Here is a 20,727-nt window from a genome sequence, read left to right on the forward strand (position 1 = left end):
TTTCATGCTATTATACTTTTTAATAAATTCAGAAGAAAGAGAGGTGTTTAGCTTTCATAAGAAGTACTCTGTACCTTTTAAATTTGTAAAAACTGTCTACGGCCATGCCACCCCGAATGTGCCCAAACTTATCTAAGTTTATAAAAACTTACATGACTGCAGTGGTTAGCTAATGACGTGAGTAAGTAAATGAACTCTGTGAAGATTAGGAAGGGCCAAGATGAAATGGGAGAGATTGAATTACAAATTAACAGACAGAAAGAAAAACTCAAGTTGCAAAAGGATAGTCTCAGAGACAGCAGTAACACCTTCTGGCTATAGTCTATTTTCATCTTTCTCATCCTAGTGTTATCAAGAGAAAAACAGTCTTAGATGCAACATAAAAATTTCAGAGACAGAAGAAATCTTCCTTTGAGGGCAGGTAAGCGAATTAATATTCTGCTTTGTAACAGATTATATATCCCAGTCAAAATAGAAATCAATGACTTGTAATGTTTTATGTTTGTTTATTTTTTGTAAATATAGAAACATAAGTTATCATTATCCAAAAGTCCCATAGATGCAAGAAACCAAATCAAAATATACCAGAATTAAAAGGGTGTAAATAAAAAACTGACACTTCATAATATCGATTAGAGGTACAGACTCTGGAGCCAGACTAAAGATTAAATCATGTCTGTGAACTACTGGGCTGAATAACCTTAAGCAAGTCACTTAACCTCTCAGTTCCTCCATTTCATCATCTAGAAAATAGGAATAATCACAGTACATACTTTATAATGAGGGATATAGTGAGGGATAATGAGGATTAAGCATGTACCAATAACACTGTCATTCTTTATGACCATGTTTACACTATGTAAAACCTACTTAAAACTTGAGTAAAGAAAATTTTCTAGCATATTTAATTATATAATTCTTTTTTTTTTTTTTTTTTTTTTTTTTTTTTTTTTTTTGAGACGGAGTCTCGCTCTGTCACCCAGGCTGGAGTGCAGTGGCACAATCTCGGCTCACTGCAAGCTCCGCCTCCCGGGTTCACGCCATTCTCCTGCCTCAGCCTCTCCGAGTAGCTGGGACTACAGGTGCCCGCCACCACGCCTGGCTAATTTTTTGTATTTTTAGTAGAGACGGGGTTTCACCGTGGTCTCGATCTCCTGACCTCGTGATCCGCCCGCCTCGGCCTCCCAAAGTGCTGGGATTACAAGCGTGAGCCACCGCGCCCGGCCTTTAATTATATAATTCTTTATGATGCCTGAAAACCTTATAAAATCTAATTCATATCAATCATTGGGGTGAATTACAAACCATTTTCTGTTTGTTAAACAGAGATACCTAAATATCCTCAGTGGTGTTAAGGCTTGAGAAAACTACCATTTGTTTCCATAATTCAAAGTAATTTGTAAAAATCAAATAATTCAGTAATAGCCTATCTAGGATATTTTCTGAAAATATTACAAATATTTTCAAATTGTCAGGCTATTCTTATACATTCACATTTAGATCATTTTTATGTGTAATGCAGTACAATTCATACATTAACCTAATACTGAGATCTGCAATACAGAACTTTGTCAGAACTTAAAATCTGGTTACAGTATTAAATTAATAGAACACTAATGAAACTGAAATGCTGTTGGGATCAGTTCAAAATGGTGTTATTTTCCCAATCACTTCACTTTTTTGTTGCTTGAGATTTTCATTTGGACTCAGGGCACAGAAGATTCTTTCCTTTTTATATTGGCACAATAGGAATAAAATGCTGCAATGACAAAACAGAAATTAAAATAATTAATTTGTACTAGAACTTGGGACAATTATAGACACTAAGAAAGGAAATAAATCATAAGGGCATCATTTTCATGAATATGTAGATGACTGTAGATAGGAATGATATATAATTAATATATATATACTCAGGCTTCTCATTTATTTTATTGTAGAGAATTGGGCCATTTAGATTAATGCAGAGCACCTGGATTTAGTGTGCAGATTATGCAACTCAAAAAATACTAGCAAAATTTAGAAATCAGATGGAAAAATGAAAATTCTCAATTATCTTTATGATTCAAAAAGCAGACAAGGTTTGTTTTAAAAGTACATTAAAAATAAGATATGTTTCTGTGCCATATAAGAACAGAAATAAGAATATTTAACTTATACTTCATTGTTCATTGGCATATTTGGAAAATACAAAACTGGTGTTTACAACCATAGTTATGAAATAAGCATATACCCAGCCGACAAAATAAGCTAATTTTCAGATAAAAGGCACTATGAAAGGATTAGCAAAGCACGTGCTCTTAATGTCTTTCTTGTTGAAACACATCTGTTATATCATGTATCAATATATACTCTAAAGTTAAAATATACATCAACAAACCTTATATGAAATATTTATGAAAGAACTGTGACTTTGCATGCATTGTACAGTGAATGCAAGGCTCAAGAATAGAACAGATTGATATTATAAACTTCTGTTTATAATACTGGCAGGAACACTCTGAAATACCTGTTACAAATGAAAAAAAAAAAAGCCATCTCTTTGATTATTCAGAGAACGCATACTATCTCATGTAAAAGAGTAAATTGATGTAATTTTTGCTAGAATTTAAAAAATAAATTGTAAGAAAATACCTGCTCTTTTCTATTATTCTTTAACTGTGTCTTCAGTAGTAGTTTGTTCTATAATTTAGCCAATTTGCATATGTTTTATTTTTCCTCGTCTCCTGCTTCCAGTGCACTATTTCCCTTTGATTGAGGAGCTGCTATGACAGAAGATAATGGAGCTTATGGCACTCAGTGGGGAGTCTGTCACTGCTGACTCTGGCTGCTGCTTTTGTATTTCTTTGCATGTACTCCTCTGATTTTCTCAGGCACAGTGAGAAACAATTATAAAAGCCATGAGCCAATATAAAATGTTATACCACCAAATGGTTATTTTTAAGAGCCTTTCAATCTTCTAGGTCTCTTTGTTTATCCATAGAAGTGGTAAATTGTATCATTATTTTTCATTCACGCTGCAGCATAGGGTTGAGAGATTGTTTTCTGCCTTTGGGGAGGCAATCTTATGCTGTGTACAGTTTATATTACTTTTTATTTTACCTCTCATCTCATCAATCAAAAACCTTATGCATCTTGTATCTTCTATGCAAAGTCTTCCTTTTCTGACCTTGCTGAGGTTGTCTGCTGTTAATTCCCATGTCAGGACCAAGACATTTTTTGAGGATGATCTGGTAGACATAACTAGTGTTCACCAATACCCAGTTCTCATTCCCTTTCTGCACAAGGAAGACAATACTTTTTAGCCCACTTCTATATGAGATTGGTTCAGAAAACCAGTCTGACCAATGAAATATGAGGCACATGATATCTATTACTTCTGGAATGTGGAAAATGTCATTGATGAATCCCTATGCTTTTGCTCCCAGCATAGCAACTAAGGAGACCTGATGTCCTAATGATGCAGCTACAGAATTTGTTATTCCCGTAAGTCTTTGTCTCCCAAACATACATAACGTTGTTTAGACATATAGGACATGTAGTGGAAGTTAGCACTTGTCTTTTGTTTCCTAAGCCACAGAAATTTTAGCATAATCCTTTCTAATACACACTAGCAAGATATATGGTTATGGCAGGATTAAAACATGCTGTCACACCCATCTCTGTATAGCAAATTCCTAGAGAAAACCAAGGACAGAAGGAACTAAAGAAGTACAGAGAAAAATGTGACCTAGATAAAGAGGCAGTGGGACAATTTGGAAAGAGAATAAGCTTGGATTCTAACCCTACTAACTTAATACTGTGTGCCATTCAACAAGTTATTTAATATTTTGACTCTCATTTTCTTTAGTTTTAAAATAAAGGATAATATTATCTTGATAAACTTATAATGAATTTCAATACAATATTAACATATTGAAAAGCCAAATGATATATGTATATGTATGTGTGTATATATAGCTAATTTTATGTATAGATATAATACACATACACGTACGTCTATCCATCTACCTGTGTGTGTATGTGCATGTGTAAATGACTTATCTTTTCTACCATTTATTGTTTTACACTAGGCTCTCTAAATCTTAACTTTGTCATTTGTAAAACGGAGAGTTTGACAAAAGTATCTGATATATAGATTGTTGTAACAAGTAAATAGTATATTGAATACAATACAAATTGCAAAGTCTATAAGATATTGGACACTCATAATATTAGCTAGTATAATTATTATAGTCCCATAAATATGTTAAAATATACAGGCTAATTGGTAAAACAATAATACATAAAAACTTCTTTCAAAATGGTAAGAAGTTTTTTTTTTTCTCACTAGCTTAAGATGTCTTTTAACACAAGTTTGAATACCTTCAGTTTTGCTATTTTAATGTTCTCTTTAAGGTTAGCATATTGTTGAAAAAAATTTGAGTTCACACTATCTTGTTGAACTCTTCAATACGCTTTTATCTCTCAAAAGAAACCCAGTTAGTCTAGGGACTGTTGAAATTTAAACTGGGGTGTCTTGCTGCTAGGACAAACTCAACCCTCCAATTTGTGCAAAAAGTAAAGTGAACGTGAAGTAAAGTGAGTGCCAGGTTAGAAACTACAAATTCAAAAGTAAAATCACACAATGTATTTTTTGACAATTAAGACCATATATTATTAATCTTTTTCCCTTAGCATATATCGCCCACTCATTGTGCTAAGTATTGTAAATAACTTTGTAAATGCAATGTATCACTTAAGATACATTTTCAGGATTTATAGGTTCTTTTTCAGTGTTCATTTTCCTCCTTTAGATACTTTTTTCATTCCACAAAAGTAAAGTTTATTAATTTCTATTAAGTGTTCTTGAGTCATTCTTTGCATGACCAATGTTAAATAATGCCAGCAGACAAGTGAACATGATACCAAAATAAACCATATCATTTAGGTCCTGCTTTTTAAAAAATGCAATAGACTTCCACTATTTAATCCATTGTCTTCAACCTCATGTTTCATTGACCAGTTTCCATCCTGAGGCCCTTTCATGAAAATATATCAATGCTCTATACAACACAAATAAGCATAAGGGAAGCAAAAAGTAAATATAATATTTTATCATATGTTTCCTATGAGCAAAAATGTTTTAGGTAAACTTTTTGGCAAGAAACAACAAATTATTTTGGAATTAAGAGCCAATGGGAAAAAAATTAAATCTTCTAGATTCTTTGATCTAACTTAGTGGCAAGTAACAACTCTGAGAATCAATCATGTAGCAAAACATATACTGTATAATCAGTGGTTTAAAATTATGGTCATCCAGTATCTGAATTCTCTAAGAAATGTTAGCCAAAATAATTATGCATCAAAGTGTCAAATCCAAAACAACTTCCCACAAAAAGTCATGTTTATTGACCTTATTTTGATGGTGTTAGCAAAAACTGATTAACTATATCTAAGTGTCCTTTTTCTCCTAATATAGCTCTATATTTCAGAAACTATAGCAAATATTAAATCTGACAAATGCTTACAATAGAAAGACTTTACCCATACTGTTAAGATGGATAACTTTTTTATAGTTTCAAATAAGAAAGTAACTTGTTGAGACACATGATATAATATTCATAGCTTACAAAAATGCAACTGAATTTGTGATAAATTAAGGTACTTTTTAGATTTATATTTATTACACCAAAAGTTCACCTTGGAATCCTGGATTGACAATAATATTAATTTGATGAAAAAAGACTGTTTTCTCAAGTGGATTTTTAAACATTACTTAACAGATATATAGATAGATCTAGATAACAAATCCTATTTGTTTTTAAATTACTTGGGCTGTTTCAAGGATATTAGCCATAAACTCATTACATTCTAAGGGTGAAAATTCAGAGGTATTGTTTGAATCCCAAGCTATTTTCTGGCCTGATGTAACATTATTTTATAAAATTTAATACTTATGCCCCTTTGAGTTACGATATTTTCATGTCATAGCTTTTCTATTAAAGTGCGTGTGTGTGTGTGTGTGTATTTGTGTATCTGTTGTGTTGTTTTTTCTTTTCTTTTTTTTTTTTTTTTTTTGGTGGGGGAATGTTCTTCATTAGGAGGCAGCATAATGTAGTTAAACAACTTTACTCCAGAATTTCACAGACTTGAATTTAATACTAGCTCAATAACTTCGTATTTACTGATTTTGTTTGACTTGTTTGGACTCTAAATGACTGAATATCTTCACCCACAAAATAGAGTTTGTGAAAGTCATTGATTCAAAGGGTGTTCATAAAAATTAAATCAGATTGTGAATCAAAATATTTAGCTCATTTTCTAGCACTTGCGAACAATAAACTACAGCTAGCACTGTGATCACAGTTCTATTTCTGAACCCACGATGTTAAATGCTTACTATTTTTTGAAGTGTGTACAGTTTTACAATGTATGAGTGGATGACTGTGTCGTTTAAATGCTTATCCTACGTGATGTTTTGATTTTCTATTCCACAGTCTTCTATAATCATTCAGATAAATTCTGTCCCTTTGTAATTTTGAAATTTTGAGTGACATTATTTTCTGGACCCTAAAAAATAATTTGTATACTTTATATATTTTATCACTATATTGTTTATCTTGATTTGTTTGGTCAATGTAAATTTTAAAATATTATAAAGTTTAATAACTTATTTAAGTTAATCTATTGATATAATACCAATATTTATCCTTATATCAAAATACGTTGTTTTTTCCTCAATCTATTAATTGAATGAGTTTCATATAATCTTAGCTGTTAGGGTTTCCTAGTGTGGTGGTTAATACTGAGTGTCAACTTGGTTGGATTGAAAGACACTAAGTAATGATCCTGGGTGTGTCTGTGAGGTGTTGCCAAAGGACATCAACATTTGAGTAAGTGGGCTGGGAAAGGCAGACCCACCCTTAATCTGAGTGGGCAAAATCTAATCAGCTTCCAGAGAGGCTAGGATATAAGCAGGCAGAAACATGTGAAAAGAGAAACTAGCCTAGCCTCCCAACCTTCATCTGTCTCCCATGCTGGATGCCTCCTGCCCTTGAACACCAGACTCCAAGTTCTTCAGTTTTGGAACTCAGACTGGCTCTCCTTGCTCCTCAGCCCGCAGATGGCCTATTGTGGGACCTTGTGATAGTGTGAGTTAATACTTAATAAACATAAATAAATATATATATATATGGTGTATATATATTATGTGTGTGTATACACACACACACATAATGTGTATATATTGTACACATGTGTATACATATACGTGTACACATACATGTATACCCCATTAGTTCTGTCCTTCTAGAGAACCCTAATACATCTACCAACTTATGTCTAGGTTCTCACCACTCATTTCTATTTGGAAATTTTTTATAAATCTGCTCTATTGAACCCTTATCAATTTACTAACTCCTTCTACTAATAATATAGTCAGTTGCTTGATTTTTTGAAATTTTTTATTGCATATTTTAAGATGTACAACATATTCTAATATACATATGGTGAAATATTTACTATAGTAAAATAAATTAACATATTCATCACCTTCCCTAGATACTCTTTTGTGTGTGTGGTAAAAGCACCAAAAATTTACTCTCAGCAAGTGCTCAGTATAAAATACAATATTATTAACTAAAGTCCTGAAGTTCTTCAGATTTCCAGAGTTATTCATCGTACCTCACTACAAATGTCTGCCCTGTGATTCACATCTCTCCATTTTCTTCTCCTTCCCTGTCCCTGGTAACCACTGTTCTAGTCTGGTTCTCTTTATTTGACTTGTTTTTTTTTTAAGATTGCACATATAAATGAGGCCATACAATATTTTTACTGAGTCTGGCTTATTCCACTTAGCATAATGTCCTCTAGTTTCATTCATGTTGTCACAAATGGTAGTGTCTTTTTAATTATAGGTCTGAAGAGTATTATATTGTGAATGTATGCCACAATTTCTTTATTAATTCATCCATCAGTGGACACTTAGATTGTTTCCACATGTTGGCTATTGAAATAATGCTGCAATGAACATGGGAATGAAGATATCTCTAGGAGGTATGAATTTCATTTTAACTTTTTCTTTGTTTACTTTGCATTACTGTATTACCCATACTTTTGGAAACAAATTGTTTATAGTTATTATTGCTTCTTTCTCACCTCCATTAAGTTCTTAGAATATTATAATCTAGTTTTCATATCTAATAAATAAGGTTCCCCTTACTAATTATAAGAAAACTTATTTATTTGCTTAAGTTGATAGATAAAATTGTGTGTGTATTTATTGTGTACAACATGATATTTTGAAGGTTATATACATTGTGGAATAATTAAAACTAGGTAACAAATGTAGTACTTCACATAGTTATTATTCATGTAATAAGAACCCTTATCTACTATCTTTGCATTTTTCAAGAATGCAGTGTATGGTCATTAACTATAGTCATCATGCTGTACAATAAATCTTTTGACCTTATTTCTCCCATCTAACTGTAATTACATATCCTTTGACCAATATCTTCACATTCTCTTCCTTTCCCTAACCATCCAAGCCCTGTCATTTGTGAAAACATGAATGAACTTGTAAAACTTTATGTTATATGTAATAAGCCAGGCACAGAAAAACAAATACCACATGATTTCACTCATGTTCAGAATCTAAAAAAGTTGACCTCATAAAAGTAGAGAGTAGAATGCTGGTTAACAGAAGAAAAACTTCTATATTGCTATACCTAATAGACATTTAAAATTTTAAGGCTCTCTAGCTTTGGAAGTCCCCACTCCATTCTTCAATGGCTTCCCTTCCCTAGTGTTATAAAAATACTTATAGCAATTCCTGTTGATATTTTCTCCTAAATATCATTCAGTACATCATATTTCTTCATCCCACCACTGTAGACTGATTGAATTCTTCAAAAGATAAAAAGATATAACCTAAGAAAATGTTTAACAGAGTCTTTAGAAAAAAAAAGCATCCAATATATGTTAATTTCTATTCTTTAGCTTTCTAAAATTTTCATACTGGCATTCTTTTGACAGTTCCTCAGAGCTCTATTACCCCATCCAATTTATCATTACTTTCTCCATAAGGCTGATCTTCTACAAGATACATAAACTTATATGTTGACTCTAATTTCAGTTCTTTATTTTATACCTGTTCCTCAATGATTAGACACTGACATAAAAATCAGGCATACAATAATTTTTGCTTAATAAGCAGAATTATGCCTCCACTTCAAGATTTTCTTATCCTAATTCCTGAACATGTTACTTTATATGAAAAAAGACTTTGCATAAATGATTATACTAGGGACCTTGAAATGAAGAGATTATACCAGATTGTCCACTGGGAACAATCTAATTACACAGGACTTTAAAATGGAAGATCTTTCCTGGTATGGTCAGAAAAGGTGACTGTGGAATAATGGCCGGACATGTGCAGCGTTGCTGACTTTGAGGATGAACAATTATTTACTCCTCTTGATTGCAAGCAGTCTGTAGAAGTTTTTTTGTTTAAAAAATGGGAAAAGATTTTCCTCTAGAGCCTCCAGAAGAGATTGTAGCCAGCTGGTGCCTTGATTTTAATCCAGTAAGGCTCGTATTACATTACTAACCTACAAAACTCTATGATAATATATTTATATATATAGTATATATATTGTATATATATTGTATATATATATTTATATTGTTTTAAGCTGCTTCATTTCCAGCCATTTTTACACCAGCCACAGAAAACCAATACAGTTTGCTCTGTGGATTTTGTCCAAGTCATAAGGGAATCACCCATCCCTGTGGTTGGAACTTGGGCTTAAGTGCTCTGAGGTTCTAAATAAACTTGAAAGGCAGTCTAGGCCACAAGGAAGGCAATTCCTAGGCATGTAGTGGTGCTGTGCCGAGCTCAAAGCCAGTGGACTTGGGGAGCATACAACCTGGTGAGACACCAGTCAGGGTGGCCAGGGGAGTGTTTGTACCACTCCTCACCTAACCTCAGGCAGCGTAGCTCACAAGTCCAAATGAGACTCTTTCCTTCTGATTGAGAAGAGGATAGGGAAGAGTAAAAATGACTTTGTCTTGCAACTTGAATATCAGCTCAACCACAGTAGAATAGGGCACCAGACAGGGTCATGAGGCCCCCATTCCAGGCTCTAGCTCCCAGATGACATTCTAGACACACCCAGGGCCAAAAAGGAACCTGCTAGCTAGAAGGGAAGGACCCAGTACTGACAGGAACACCTGCTTACTAAAGAGCCCTTGGGCCCTGAATAATCAGCAGTAGTAATCAATTATTACATGGTATGTGCCTTGGGTGAGACTTTTGGATGTGGTGGCTTCAGGTGTGACCCAGCACACCTGTGGAGGCTATGAGGTGAGACTCCTCCTTGAGAAAAGCAGACAGAAAAGTAAACGGGACCTTGTCTTGCAGCTTAGGTACCAGCTTGGCCACAGTGTGGAAGAACAACAAGTAGGTACTAGGGGTACCCAATTCCAGGCCTCGGATTTTGGATAGGATTTCTGGACCTACTCTGGGCCACAGGGGAGACCACTACCCTGAAGAGTGAGCCTGGAAGCATTCACCACAAGCTGACTGAAGAGCCCTTGGGTCTTCAGTGAACATCAGCAGTACTCTGGCAGTACACCCTATGAGCCTATGGTAGTGGAGCAAATGGGGAGAAACTCCTCCGCCTGGGGAAAGGAAAGGAAAATTAGAATAGACTTTGCTTGTGATTTCAGTGCCAGCTCAGCCACAGTAGAATAGAGCACCAAGTGGATTACTAAGTTTTCTGACTCCAGGAACAACATACCTGGAGCCACCTGGGGCCTGAGGAAACTCGCCACCCTGAAGGGAAGGAATCAAAACTGGCTAGGTTTACTATCTGCTGATTGTAGATCCCTAGGGCCTTGGTCTGACCCAGCACAGCTCAGGTGGTGGTGGTGGCCACAGGGGTGCTTGTGGACTCCACCTAGTTCCAGGAGCTCAGCACAGAGAGAAAGAGAAAAATTCCATTTGTTTGGCAAAAAGTAAGGAACGAAAACAAAAGTCTCTGCCTAATAATCCAGATCATTCTTTGGGATCTGATTCAAGACCACTGAAGTGGTATCTCTATGAGTCTGCTAGAGTGACATTGTAATTGGGCTTAGGATTTCCCATAATGCACATAAGGCTGGAATGACCAAAAACTTAGATTACAGCACCTAAGTCCCTTAGAAAACATGGAAAACTTCTCCATGAAAGATGATTAAAAACAAGCTCAGTCTGCAACTATTACAATACGTACATAACTCTTCAGTGCCCAGACACCAATGAATATCCAGAAGCATCAAGACCATCCAGAAAAACATGAGCTCACCAAATGATCTAAATAAGGTACCAGTGACCAACTCTGAAGAAACAGAGACATGTGACCTTTAGATAGATAATTCAAAATAGCTGTTTTGAGGAAACTCAAAGAAATTGAAGGTGACATAGAGAAAGAATTCATATTTCTATGAGATAAATTTACCAAGGAAAATAGAAATTAAAAAGAATCAAGCAGAAATTCTGGAGTTGAAAACCACAAGTGGCATAATGAATAATGCATCCAAGTCTCTTAATGTCAGAATTGATAAAGCAGAACAAATAATTAGTGAGCCTGAAAATAGGCTATTCGAAAATACACATTCAGAAGAGACAAAAGAATAAAGAAGAAAAAAGAATAAAGCATGCCTACAAGATCTAGAAAATAGCCTCAAATGGGCAAATCTAAGAGTTACTGGCCTTAAAGATTAAGACAGAGGAAGACTAGAATAAAAGAAAGAAGACCCAAAACAATAAAATCAGAGATGAAAAAGGAGACATCACAACCAACGGCACAGAAATTCAAAGGATCATTAAAGGCTAGTCTGAGCAAATGTATGTCAATAAATTGGCAAACTTAGAAGAAACAGACAAATTTCGAGACACATACAACCTACCAAGATTAAACCAGAAGGAATCCAAAACTTGAACAGACCAACAAGTAATGGGATTGAAGGCATAATAAAACGCCTCCTTGCAAATAAAAGATCAGGGCCTGAGGGCTTTGCTGCTTAATTCTACCACATTTAAATAAAAACTAATGCCAATACTACTAAAAGTGTTCTGAAAAATAGAAGAAGAGGGAGTACTTCCAAACGCATTCTACAAGGCCAGTGGTTACGCTGATAGCAAAACCAGACAAAGACCCGTCCAAAAAAGGAAGCTACAAGACAATATCTGATAAATATTTGTGCAAAAATTCCCAACAAAGTATTAGCAAACAGAATTCAACAACACATTAAAAATATTATTCATCATGACCAATTGGAATTTATCCCAGGGATGATGCAGGGATGGTTCAACATATGCAAATCAATCAATGTAATATATCATATCAATAGAATGAAGGACAAAAAACATATGATCATTTCAATTGATGCTGAAAAAGCAATTGCTAAAATTCAACATCCCTTCATGATAAAATCCCTCAAAGAAACTAAGGATAGAAACAATATGCCTCAACATAATAAAAGTCATACATGATAGACCCATAGCTAGTATTATAGTGAATGTAGGAAAACTTAAAGATCTGGAACACAACAGGATGCCCACTTTTGCCATTCTTATTTAACATAGTACTGGAAGTGTTAGCAAAAGCAATCAGGCAAAAGAAATAAAGGGCATCCAAATTGAAAAGTAAGAAGTCAAATTATCCTTGTTCGCAGATAATATTATATTAAGAAAAAACTAAAGACTCCACCAAAACAACTGTTAGAACTGATAAATAAGTTCAGGAAAGTTGCAGGATACAAAATCAACATACAAACATCAGTAGCATTTCTATATGCCAACATTGAACCATCTGAAAAAGAAATCAAAAAAGTAATCCCATTTTATGATAGCCACAAATAAAATTAACTACCTAGAAATGAACTTAACCAAGGAAGTGAAAGATCTTGACAATAAAAACTATTTAAGATGTTCATGAAAGAAATTAAAGAGGACATACAAAAATAGAAATATAATTCATTTTCATGGTTTGAAAGATTTAATATTGTTAAAATTTGCATTTTACCCAAAGGAACCTAAAGATGCATTTCAATCCCTATCATGAAATTCTTCACAGAAATAGAAAAGAAAAATCGTAACATTTATATGGAACCACAAAAGACCCATGGTAACTAAATATATTCTGAGCAAGAAAAACAACAACAACAAAAACTAGATAAATCACATTATCTGGCTTCAAATTCTATTACAGAGCTACAGCAAACAAAACAGCATGGTACTGGCATAAAAATAGACATATAGACTACTGGAACAGAATAGAGAATCCAGAGACGAATTCATACTTCTACAGGTGTCTACAGGAACTCATTTTGGACAAAGATGTCAAAAACATACACTGAGGAAAGGAGAGTCTCTTCAATAAATGTTGCTGGAAAAACTGGATATCCACATGCAGAAAAATGAAACTAGACCACTCTCTCTCACCATATACAAAAATCAAATCAAAATGAATTAAAGTCTTAATTCTAAGACCTCAAACTGTTAAAATACTACAAGAAAACATAGAGAAAATTCTCAAGGACATTGGTCTGGGCAAAAAATTTCTTGAGTAATACCTGCAAGCACAGGAAACCAAAGCAAAAATGGGCACATGGAGTCACATCAAGTTAGAAAGCTTCTGCACAGCAAAGGAAACAACACAGTGAAGAGACAATCCACAGAATGGGAGTAAGTATTTACAGTTATCTATCCAACAAAGAATTAATAACAAAGATACATAAGGAGCTCAAACAACTCTGTAAGAAAAAAAGTCTAATAATCTAATTTAAAAATGGGCAAAAGGTCTGATTAGATGTGTTTCAAAAGATGACGTACAAGTGGAAAACGGATATATAAAAATATGCTCAACACCACTGATCATCAGAGAAACGCAAATCAAAACTACAATAAGATATCATCTCACCCCAGTTAAAATGACTTTTATCCAAATGACATACAATAAGAAATGCTAGAAGGATATGGAGAAAAGTCAACCCTCATATACTGTTGGGGGAAATGTATATTTGTGCAACTACTATGAAGAACAGTTTGGAGGTTCCTCAAAAATAGAACTACCATATTATCCAGCAATCCCATTGCTAGGTGTATACCCAAAAGAAAGGAAACTAGTATATCAAAGAGATTCCTGCACTTCCACATTTTTTTTGCAGCACTATGTACAATATTAAAGATTGGAAGCAACCCAAGTGCACATCAACAGATGAAAAGATAAAGAAGATGTACATATATGCAATGGAGTCCTATTCAGTCATAAAACAATGAGATCCTGTCATTTGCAACAACATGGGTGGAACTGGAGGTCATTATGTTAACTTAAAAATGTCAGGCACAGAAAGACAAAACACATGTTCTCACTTATTTGTGGAGTTAAAAATTAAGATGATCAAACTCATGATGATAGAGAGTAGAATAACCGTTATTAGAGGCTGTGAAGGGTAGGTGGGGGGTGGGAGGGAAGTGTGGATGGTTAATGGTAACAAAAAAATAGAATGACTAAGATCTAGTATTTGATAGCATAAAAGGGTGACTATAGTCAATAATAACTTATTGTATATTTTTAAATAACTAAAAGTATATTGGATTGTTTGTAATACAAAGGATAAATTCTAGAGGTGATGGATACCCCATTTACCTTGGTACAATTATTACACATTGTATGCCTATATCAAAATATCCTTTATATCCCATAAATATATACACCTATTATGTACCCAGAAAAAAATGTTTTTTTTAAAAGGCAAAAAACAGCAGTTGTTCCTGAGGATTTGGGGAAGGAGAACTTTTATACACTATTAAAAGGAAAGTAAATGAGTAGAGCCATTATGGAATTTTGGAAAATTATAGAATTTTCCAAAATCTAAAATATAACTACCATGAGATCCAGCAATCCTGCTACTGGGTATTTATCCAAAGAAAAATAAATCAGTATATCAAAGGGATACCACTCCCATATTTATTGAAACAGTATTCACAATAGCAAAGATATGGAATCAACTGAAGTATCCAAAAATGAATAAAGAAAATGTACATTCCATTGTACATCACTTTCTGTGAATTCTTTCACAACACAGTTAAGCAATTATACATTCATTTATGTCCACATATGCACAAAAACTTATCATGAAATAAATAATACTAATAAAGATATAGAAATAATAAACAAGGCCTAATTGAAATTCTAGGTTAAAAATTACAATAACTGAAAAGAAGAATTCACTAGAAGACCTTAAAAGTATATTCTAACAAGCACAAAAATAAATCAATAAATTTGAGGCAAGATTGGTAGACATTATATAACCTGAAGAAAACAGAGAAAAAAGAAGGAAGAAAAATGAATAGACCCTCAAAGAAATGTGTAATATCATTAAGGGCAGCAAGATACACATATTGGAGTACAAGAAGAAAGGAAGGGGGGGAAAATAAGGAGAGAGAGCAAAAGACAGAGATGGAGAGTAGAAAAATATTTGAAGAACAAATGGGCTAAACTTTCCAAATATGATTTAAAAAATTAATCTACATGTACAAGAAGTTCAGTTAACATAAGTAGGAGAAAATGCAGATCAACACCCATACACATCCTAGTGAAATGTTGCCAGCTAGATATAGAGAATACGTTGAAAGAAATTAAAGCAATCATTTATTTACAAGGTAATCACCATAAGATTAGCAGTTCACTTTTCACCTAAAATGATAAAAGCCATGAAGCGTTGCCTAAAGTTCATCAACAGATTAATGTATAAAGAAAATGTGATATATACCACAATAGTATTATATACAATGGAATACTATTTATTCATAAAACAATAAAATCCTGCCATTCATGGCGACATGAGTGACCCAGGAGAGCATTATGTTAAGTGAAATAAGTCAGACACAGAAAAATAAATACCACAGATTCTCACTCATATGTGGGAGCTAAAAGCGTTGAACTCATAGAAGTAGAGAATATAATTCTCTTCTTAGACGCTAAGAAGGTTAGGGAGAGGAGAGGTTAGAAAGGGTTTGCTTAATGAAAATAAAATTATAGCTAGATAGGAGGAATAAATTCTAGTGTTCTGTAGTACTGTAGTATTAATGTAATTAACAATAATTTATTGTCTATTTTCAATAGCTAGAAGAGAGGACTTTGAATCTTACCAATACAAATAAATGATAACTATTTAAGGTGATAAATATGCTAGTCATTCTGATTTGATTATTACACATTGTATTTGTATATATCAAAACATCACATGGATGTCATAAATATGTAAAATTATTAGATGTAAACCAAAAATGAAAGAAAAAATATGTAACACAAAATGAAAAACACAAAATTATCAAATAGTGTTTATGTTATGAATTCACAAATAATAATCAGAGTAGATATGTGGTATTGCTTAGGTTGACATATATGGATAAAGCATGATCTTAAGAATTCATAGAAAAAAGAATAATTGTAAAACTACATCACAAAATAAAATTCATTTCTAATTTTAAATGAGAATAATAAAATTGCATAATGTGTCAACACCAAATTGTAAATATTTTTTTAACACAGAATGGGAGAAAATATTTGCAAATTACCCACCTGACAAGGGATTAATAACCAGAATATATAAAGTAAATATTTTTAAAATCTGGATATTAGTTTTCCAGAAAACAGATATAACAGGATATACCTCTCTCTCTCACTCCCTTTCTCTCTCTCTCCCATATCTATATAATATATACAAATATTATATATATATATATTTTAAACTGATTATTGGACTTTCTTAAAATAAATCTGTCATACATTAGAGAGAAATTATAGAAATTGGCTCATGCAATTATGGAGACTTAGCAAGATCAAAATCTTTAGGATAAGCCAGCAGGGTGGATACCCAGGGCAGAGTTTCAATTCAAGTCCAAAAAAGCCTGCTGCCATAATTCTGTCTTCTTCTAGGGAGATCAGTCTTTTTCTATTAAGCCTTTCAATTGTTTGGATAAGGCCTACCCACCATATGAAGGGTAATCTGCTTTACTCAACTTCTACTGATTTAAATATTAATCTCATCTAAAAAATACTTTCTTAGAAGCATCTAGAATAACATTTGACCAACACCTGGATACCACAGCCTAGCCACAGTGACACATAAACAAATCATCAAAATCCAATATACATAATGAGTTTGTCCATTCAAATTCTTATTTGTTCTATCAAGAATTTTTTTTCAATTTTTAAAAAATTAATCTACATGTAATTTTTTGCAGTATTTTAAATTTTTATTTCAATGTAATTTGGTAGATACTAAAATAGCTACAATTCTTTACCCCTTTCTTTCATCTCTCCACTTTACAAGAGTGTCGTTTTTTGCCTAACTACTGCATCTGGGCTGTCCTTGTGACCTGTTCGGTAATATATTGCTTTACATGTGAGTTGTGCCAGTTCTAAAAATAAGCCTTAAGGGACATTGTCTGCTTCCATTCTGTCACTTGCAACTCTCCATTTGCCTTATGAACAAGGCTGGTTTAACTTTCTGGAGCCTGCGAAACAATGTGGAACCGAACATATTCAGCTCAGTTTCTACTAGCTCCATTTCCAGAAATAATATCATACCTTACCAAGAACAGCAGAAATGCTTAGCCCACCTGAAGACAACCATAGATGCAGGAAGGAACCTAGGAAATACCAGAAGACAACCCAGCAGATCCACATAGATTCATGAGCAACAAACTGTCTATTGTTTTAAGCCAGTAAATATGGCAGCATATCTTGTTACACAGCAGAGTAACTGATAAATTTTATTTCTAAACCTTTATTTCCAAACCTTTCCATGTTCAAAATTTGATATATTTTGATATAATTTATACAACAGTTCAAGAACATCCATTCATTTTTCTCTCAAAACCTTGTGAATTGTTTTATTGTTCTCTAACATTTGATTTGCTGATTAAAAAAAATCTTAACCTATTCTGAATCTCGTATTGGTTGATTATCAAATTTTACTTTGGAGCTTTCTGATTTTAATGTTATCCCTTAATATGTAAATGTTATGAGGAATTGTCTTCTGTGTATCTATATGTATATTTCAGCTTTAGTACTACATTTCAATCTTGAATAAGATATATTTCAGCATAGGAATTTTTTCTAATGGATTAATGATTATCCAGCTCATTCTTTTAATATCCAAGTTCTAGTTCACATAAAAATTTCTAGAAATGTCTTCTATGTAGTATAATTTTCATTTAAACTTATTTATTTTGGGTCTTCTTACTATAAACATTCAAAGAGCAAAATTATAATTACCTAATGTCTTTTTAATATTCCATCTGGAATTTAATGCCTCTAAATATGAGACAGTATGCAATTCTGTGTGTATGTGTGTGTCTGTGTGTAGATGTTATAATTTTGCATAAATGGTTCTGAGATTCTTTTTTCTCTACCTCTATACCATGTTCTGGTTTCTTGAACTCAGTTTCTCATTAATTCTTTTCTTTTACATCTTGATAATTCTAATTAGGATATTTTAAATTGTATTCAATGTTTTAAGTCAACTGAGTTTTAACGGGAGGCCTTTTGGTTCCTGACTTTTTAATGATCGCTGTTCTAACTGGTGTGAGATGGTATCTCATTGTGGTTTTGATTTGCATTTCTCTGATGGCCAGTGATGATGAGCATTTTTTCATGTGTCTTTTGGCTGCAAAAATGTCTTCTTTTGAGAAGTGTCTGTTCATATCCTTTGCCCACTTTTTGATGGGGTTGTTTGTTTTTTTCTTGTAAATTTGTTTGAGTTCATTGTAGATTCTGGATATTAGCCCTTTGTCAGATGAGTATATTGCAAAAATTTTCTCCCACTCTGTAGGTTGCCTGTTCACTCTGATGATAGTTTCTTTTGCTGTGCAGAAGCTCTTTAGTTTAGTTAGATCCCATTTGTCAATTTTGGCTTTTGTTGCCATTGCTTTTGGTGTTTTAAACATGAAGTCCTTGCCCATGCCTATGTCCTGAATGGTATTGCCTAGGTTTTCTTCTAGGGATTTTATGGTTTCAGGTCTAATATTTAAGTCTTTAATCCATCTTGAATTAATTTTTGTATAAGGTGTGGGGGATCTAGAACTAGATATACCATTTGACCCAGCAATCCCATTACTGGGTATATACCCAAAGGATTTTAAATCATGCTGCTATAAAGACACATGCACACGTATGTTTATTGCGGCACTATTCACAATAGCAAAGACTTGGAATCAACTCAAATGTCCAACAATGATAGACTGGATTAAGAAAATGTGGCACATATGCACCATGGAATGCTATGCAGCCATAAAAAATGATGAGTTCATGTCCTTTGTAGGGACATGGATGAAGCTGGAAACCATCATTCTCAGCAAACTATCACAAGGACAAAATAACTAAACACCGCATGTTCTCACTCAAGGTGGGAATTGAATAATGAGAACACATGGACACAGGAAGGGGAACATCACACACCGGGGCCTGTTGTGGGGTGGGGGGACGGGGGTGGGATAGCATTAGGAAATATACCTAATGATAAATGACGAATTAATGAGTGCAGCACACCAACATGGCACATGTATACATACGTAACTAACCTACACGTTGTGCACATGTACCCTAAAACTTAAAGTATAATTTAAAACTAAAAAATAAAGGGAGGCCTTTGCTCTATCTCCGCTTGGAATCTCTTCTTTATGTATATGAATTTTTACTATATTCAGAGCTGAAAAACGAAATTTCTCCAATTTACTAAGTGAACATTATGTGATAAATAAGATTGCTTCATGGCACATCTTTGTGCCATATTCTGCTGCTCTAAGATTAGAAGTTCCCCTCGGTTTTAGCTTGAAAATTACCCAGTTCATTCTCAAAGTTTCCCTTCTTGTGTCTCTTTTGAATTATAGCTCTTCTTTCCTCATATTTTCCATATTGTCTTATGTTGTATTTATCATCATCTACTGTACTACACTTCTTTTTTGATATACTTTAAGTTCTGGGGTACATGTGCAGAGCATGGAGGTTTGTTACATAGGTATACACGTGCCATGGTGGTTTGCTGCACCCATCAACCCGTCATCTACATTAGGTATTTCTCCTAATGTTATCCCTCCCCTTGTCTCCCACCCTCTGACAGGCCCTGGCATGTGATGTTCCCCTCCCTATGTTCATGGTTCTCATTGTTCAACTCCCACTTATGAGTGAGAACATGCAGTGTTTGGTTTTCTGTTCTCATGACAGTTTGCTGAGAATGATGGTTTCTAGCTTCATCCATGTCCCTGCAAGGGACATGAACTCATCCTTTTTTATGGCTGCATAGTATTCCATTGTGTATATGTGCCACATTTTCTTTATCCAGTTTATTACTGATGGACATTTGGATTGGTTCCAAATCTTTGCTATTGTGCTGCAATAAACATATGTGTGCATGTGTCTTTATAGTAGAATGATTTATAATCCTTTGGGTATATACCCAGTAATAGGATTGCTGGGTCAAATGTTATTTCTACTTCTAGATCCTTGAGGAATCACCACACTGTCTTCCACAATGGTTGAACTAATTTACACTCCCACCAACAGTGTAAAAGTGTTCCTCTTTCTCCACATCCTCTCCAGCATCTGTTGTTTCCTGACTTTTTAGTGATAGCCATTCTAACTGGCATGAGATGGTATCTCATTGTGGTTTTGGCTTGCATTTCTTTAA

General features: G+C 33.8%; 1 long non-coding RNA gene across 1 annotated transcript in view; it reads left to right on the top strand.

Annotated features, from left to right (window-relative positions):
* The first annotated feature begins 320 nt into the window (after positions 1–320).
* The window catches only part of LOC129488205 (uncharacterized), a 77,967-nt gene continuing 57,560 nt past the window's right edge, over positions 321–20,727 (top strand). Inside the window, exon 1 of the long non-coding RNA XR_008659613.2 lies at positions 321–421. This is a non-coding gene — a long non-coding RNA (uncharacterized lncRNA). The remainder of the gene's footprint in view (positions 422–20,727) is intronic.

This window comes from Symphalangus syndactylus, chromosome 8 (assembly GCF_028878055.3).
Source record: "Symphalangus syndactylus isolate Jambi chromosome 8, NHGRI_mSymSyn1-v2.1_pri, whole genome shotgun sequence".
NCBI lineage: Eukaryota > Metazoa > Chordata > Mammalia > Primates > Hylobatidae > Symphalangus > Symphalangus syndactylus.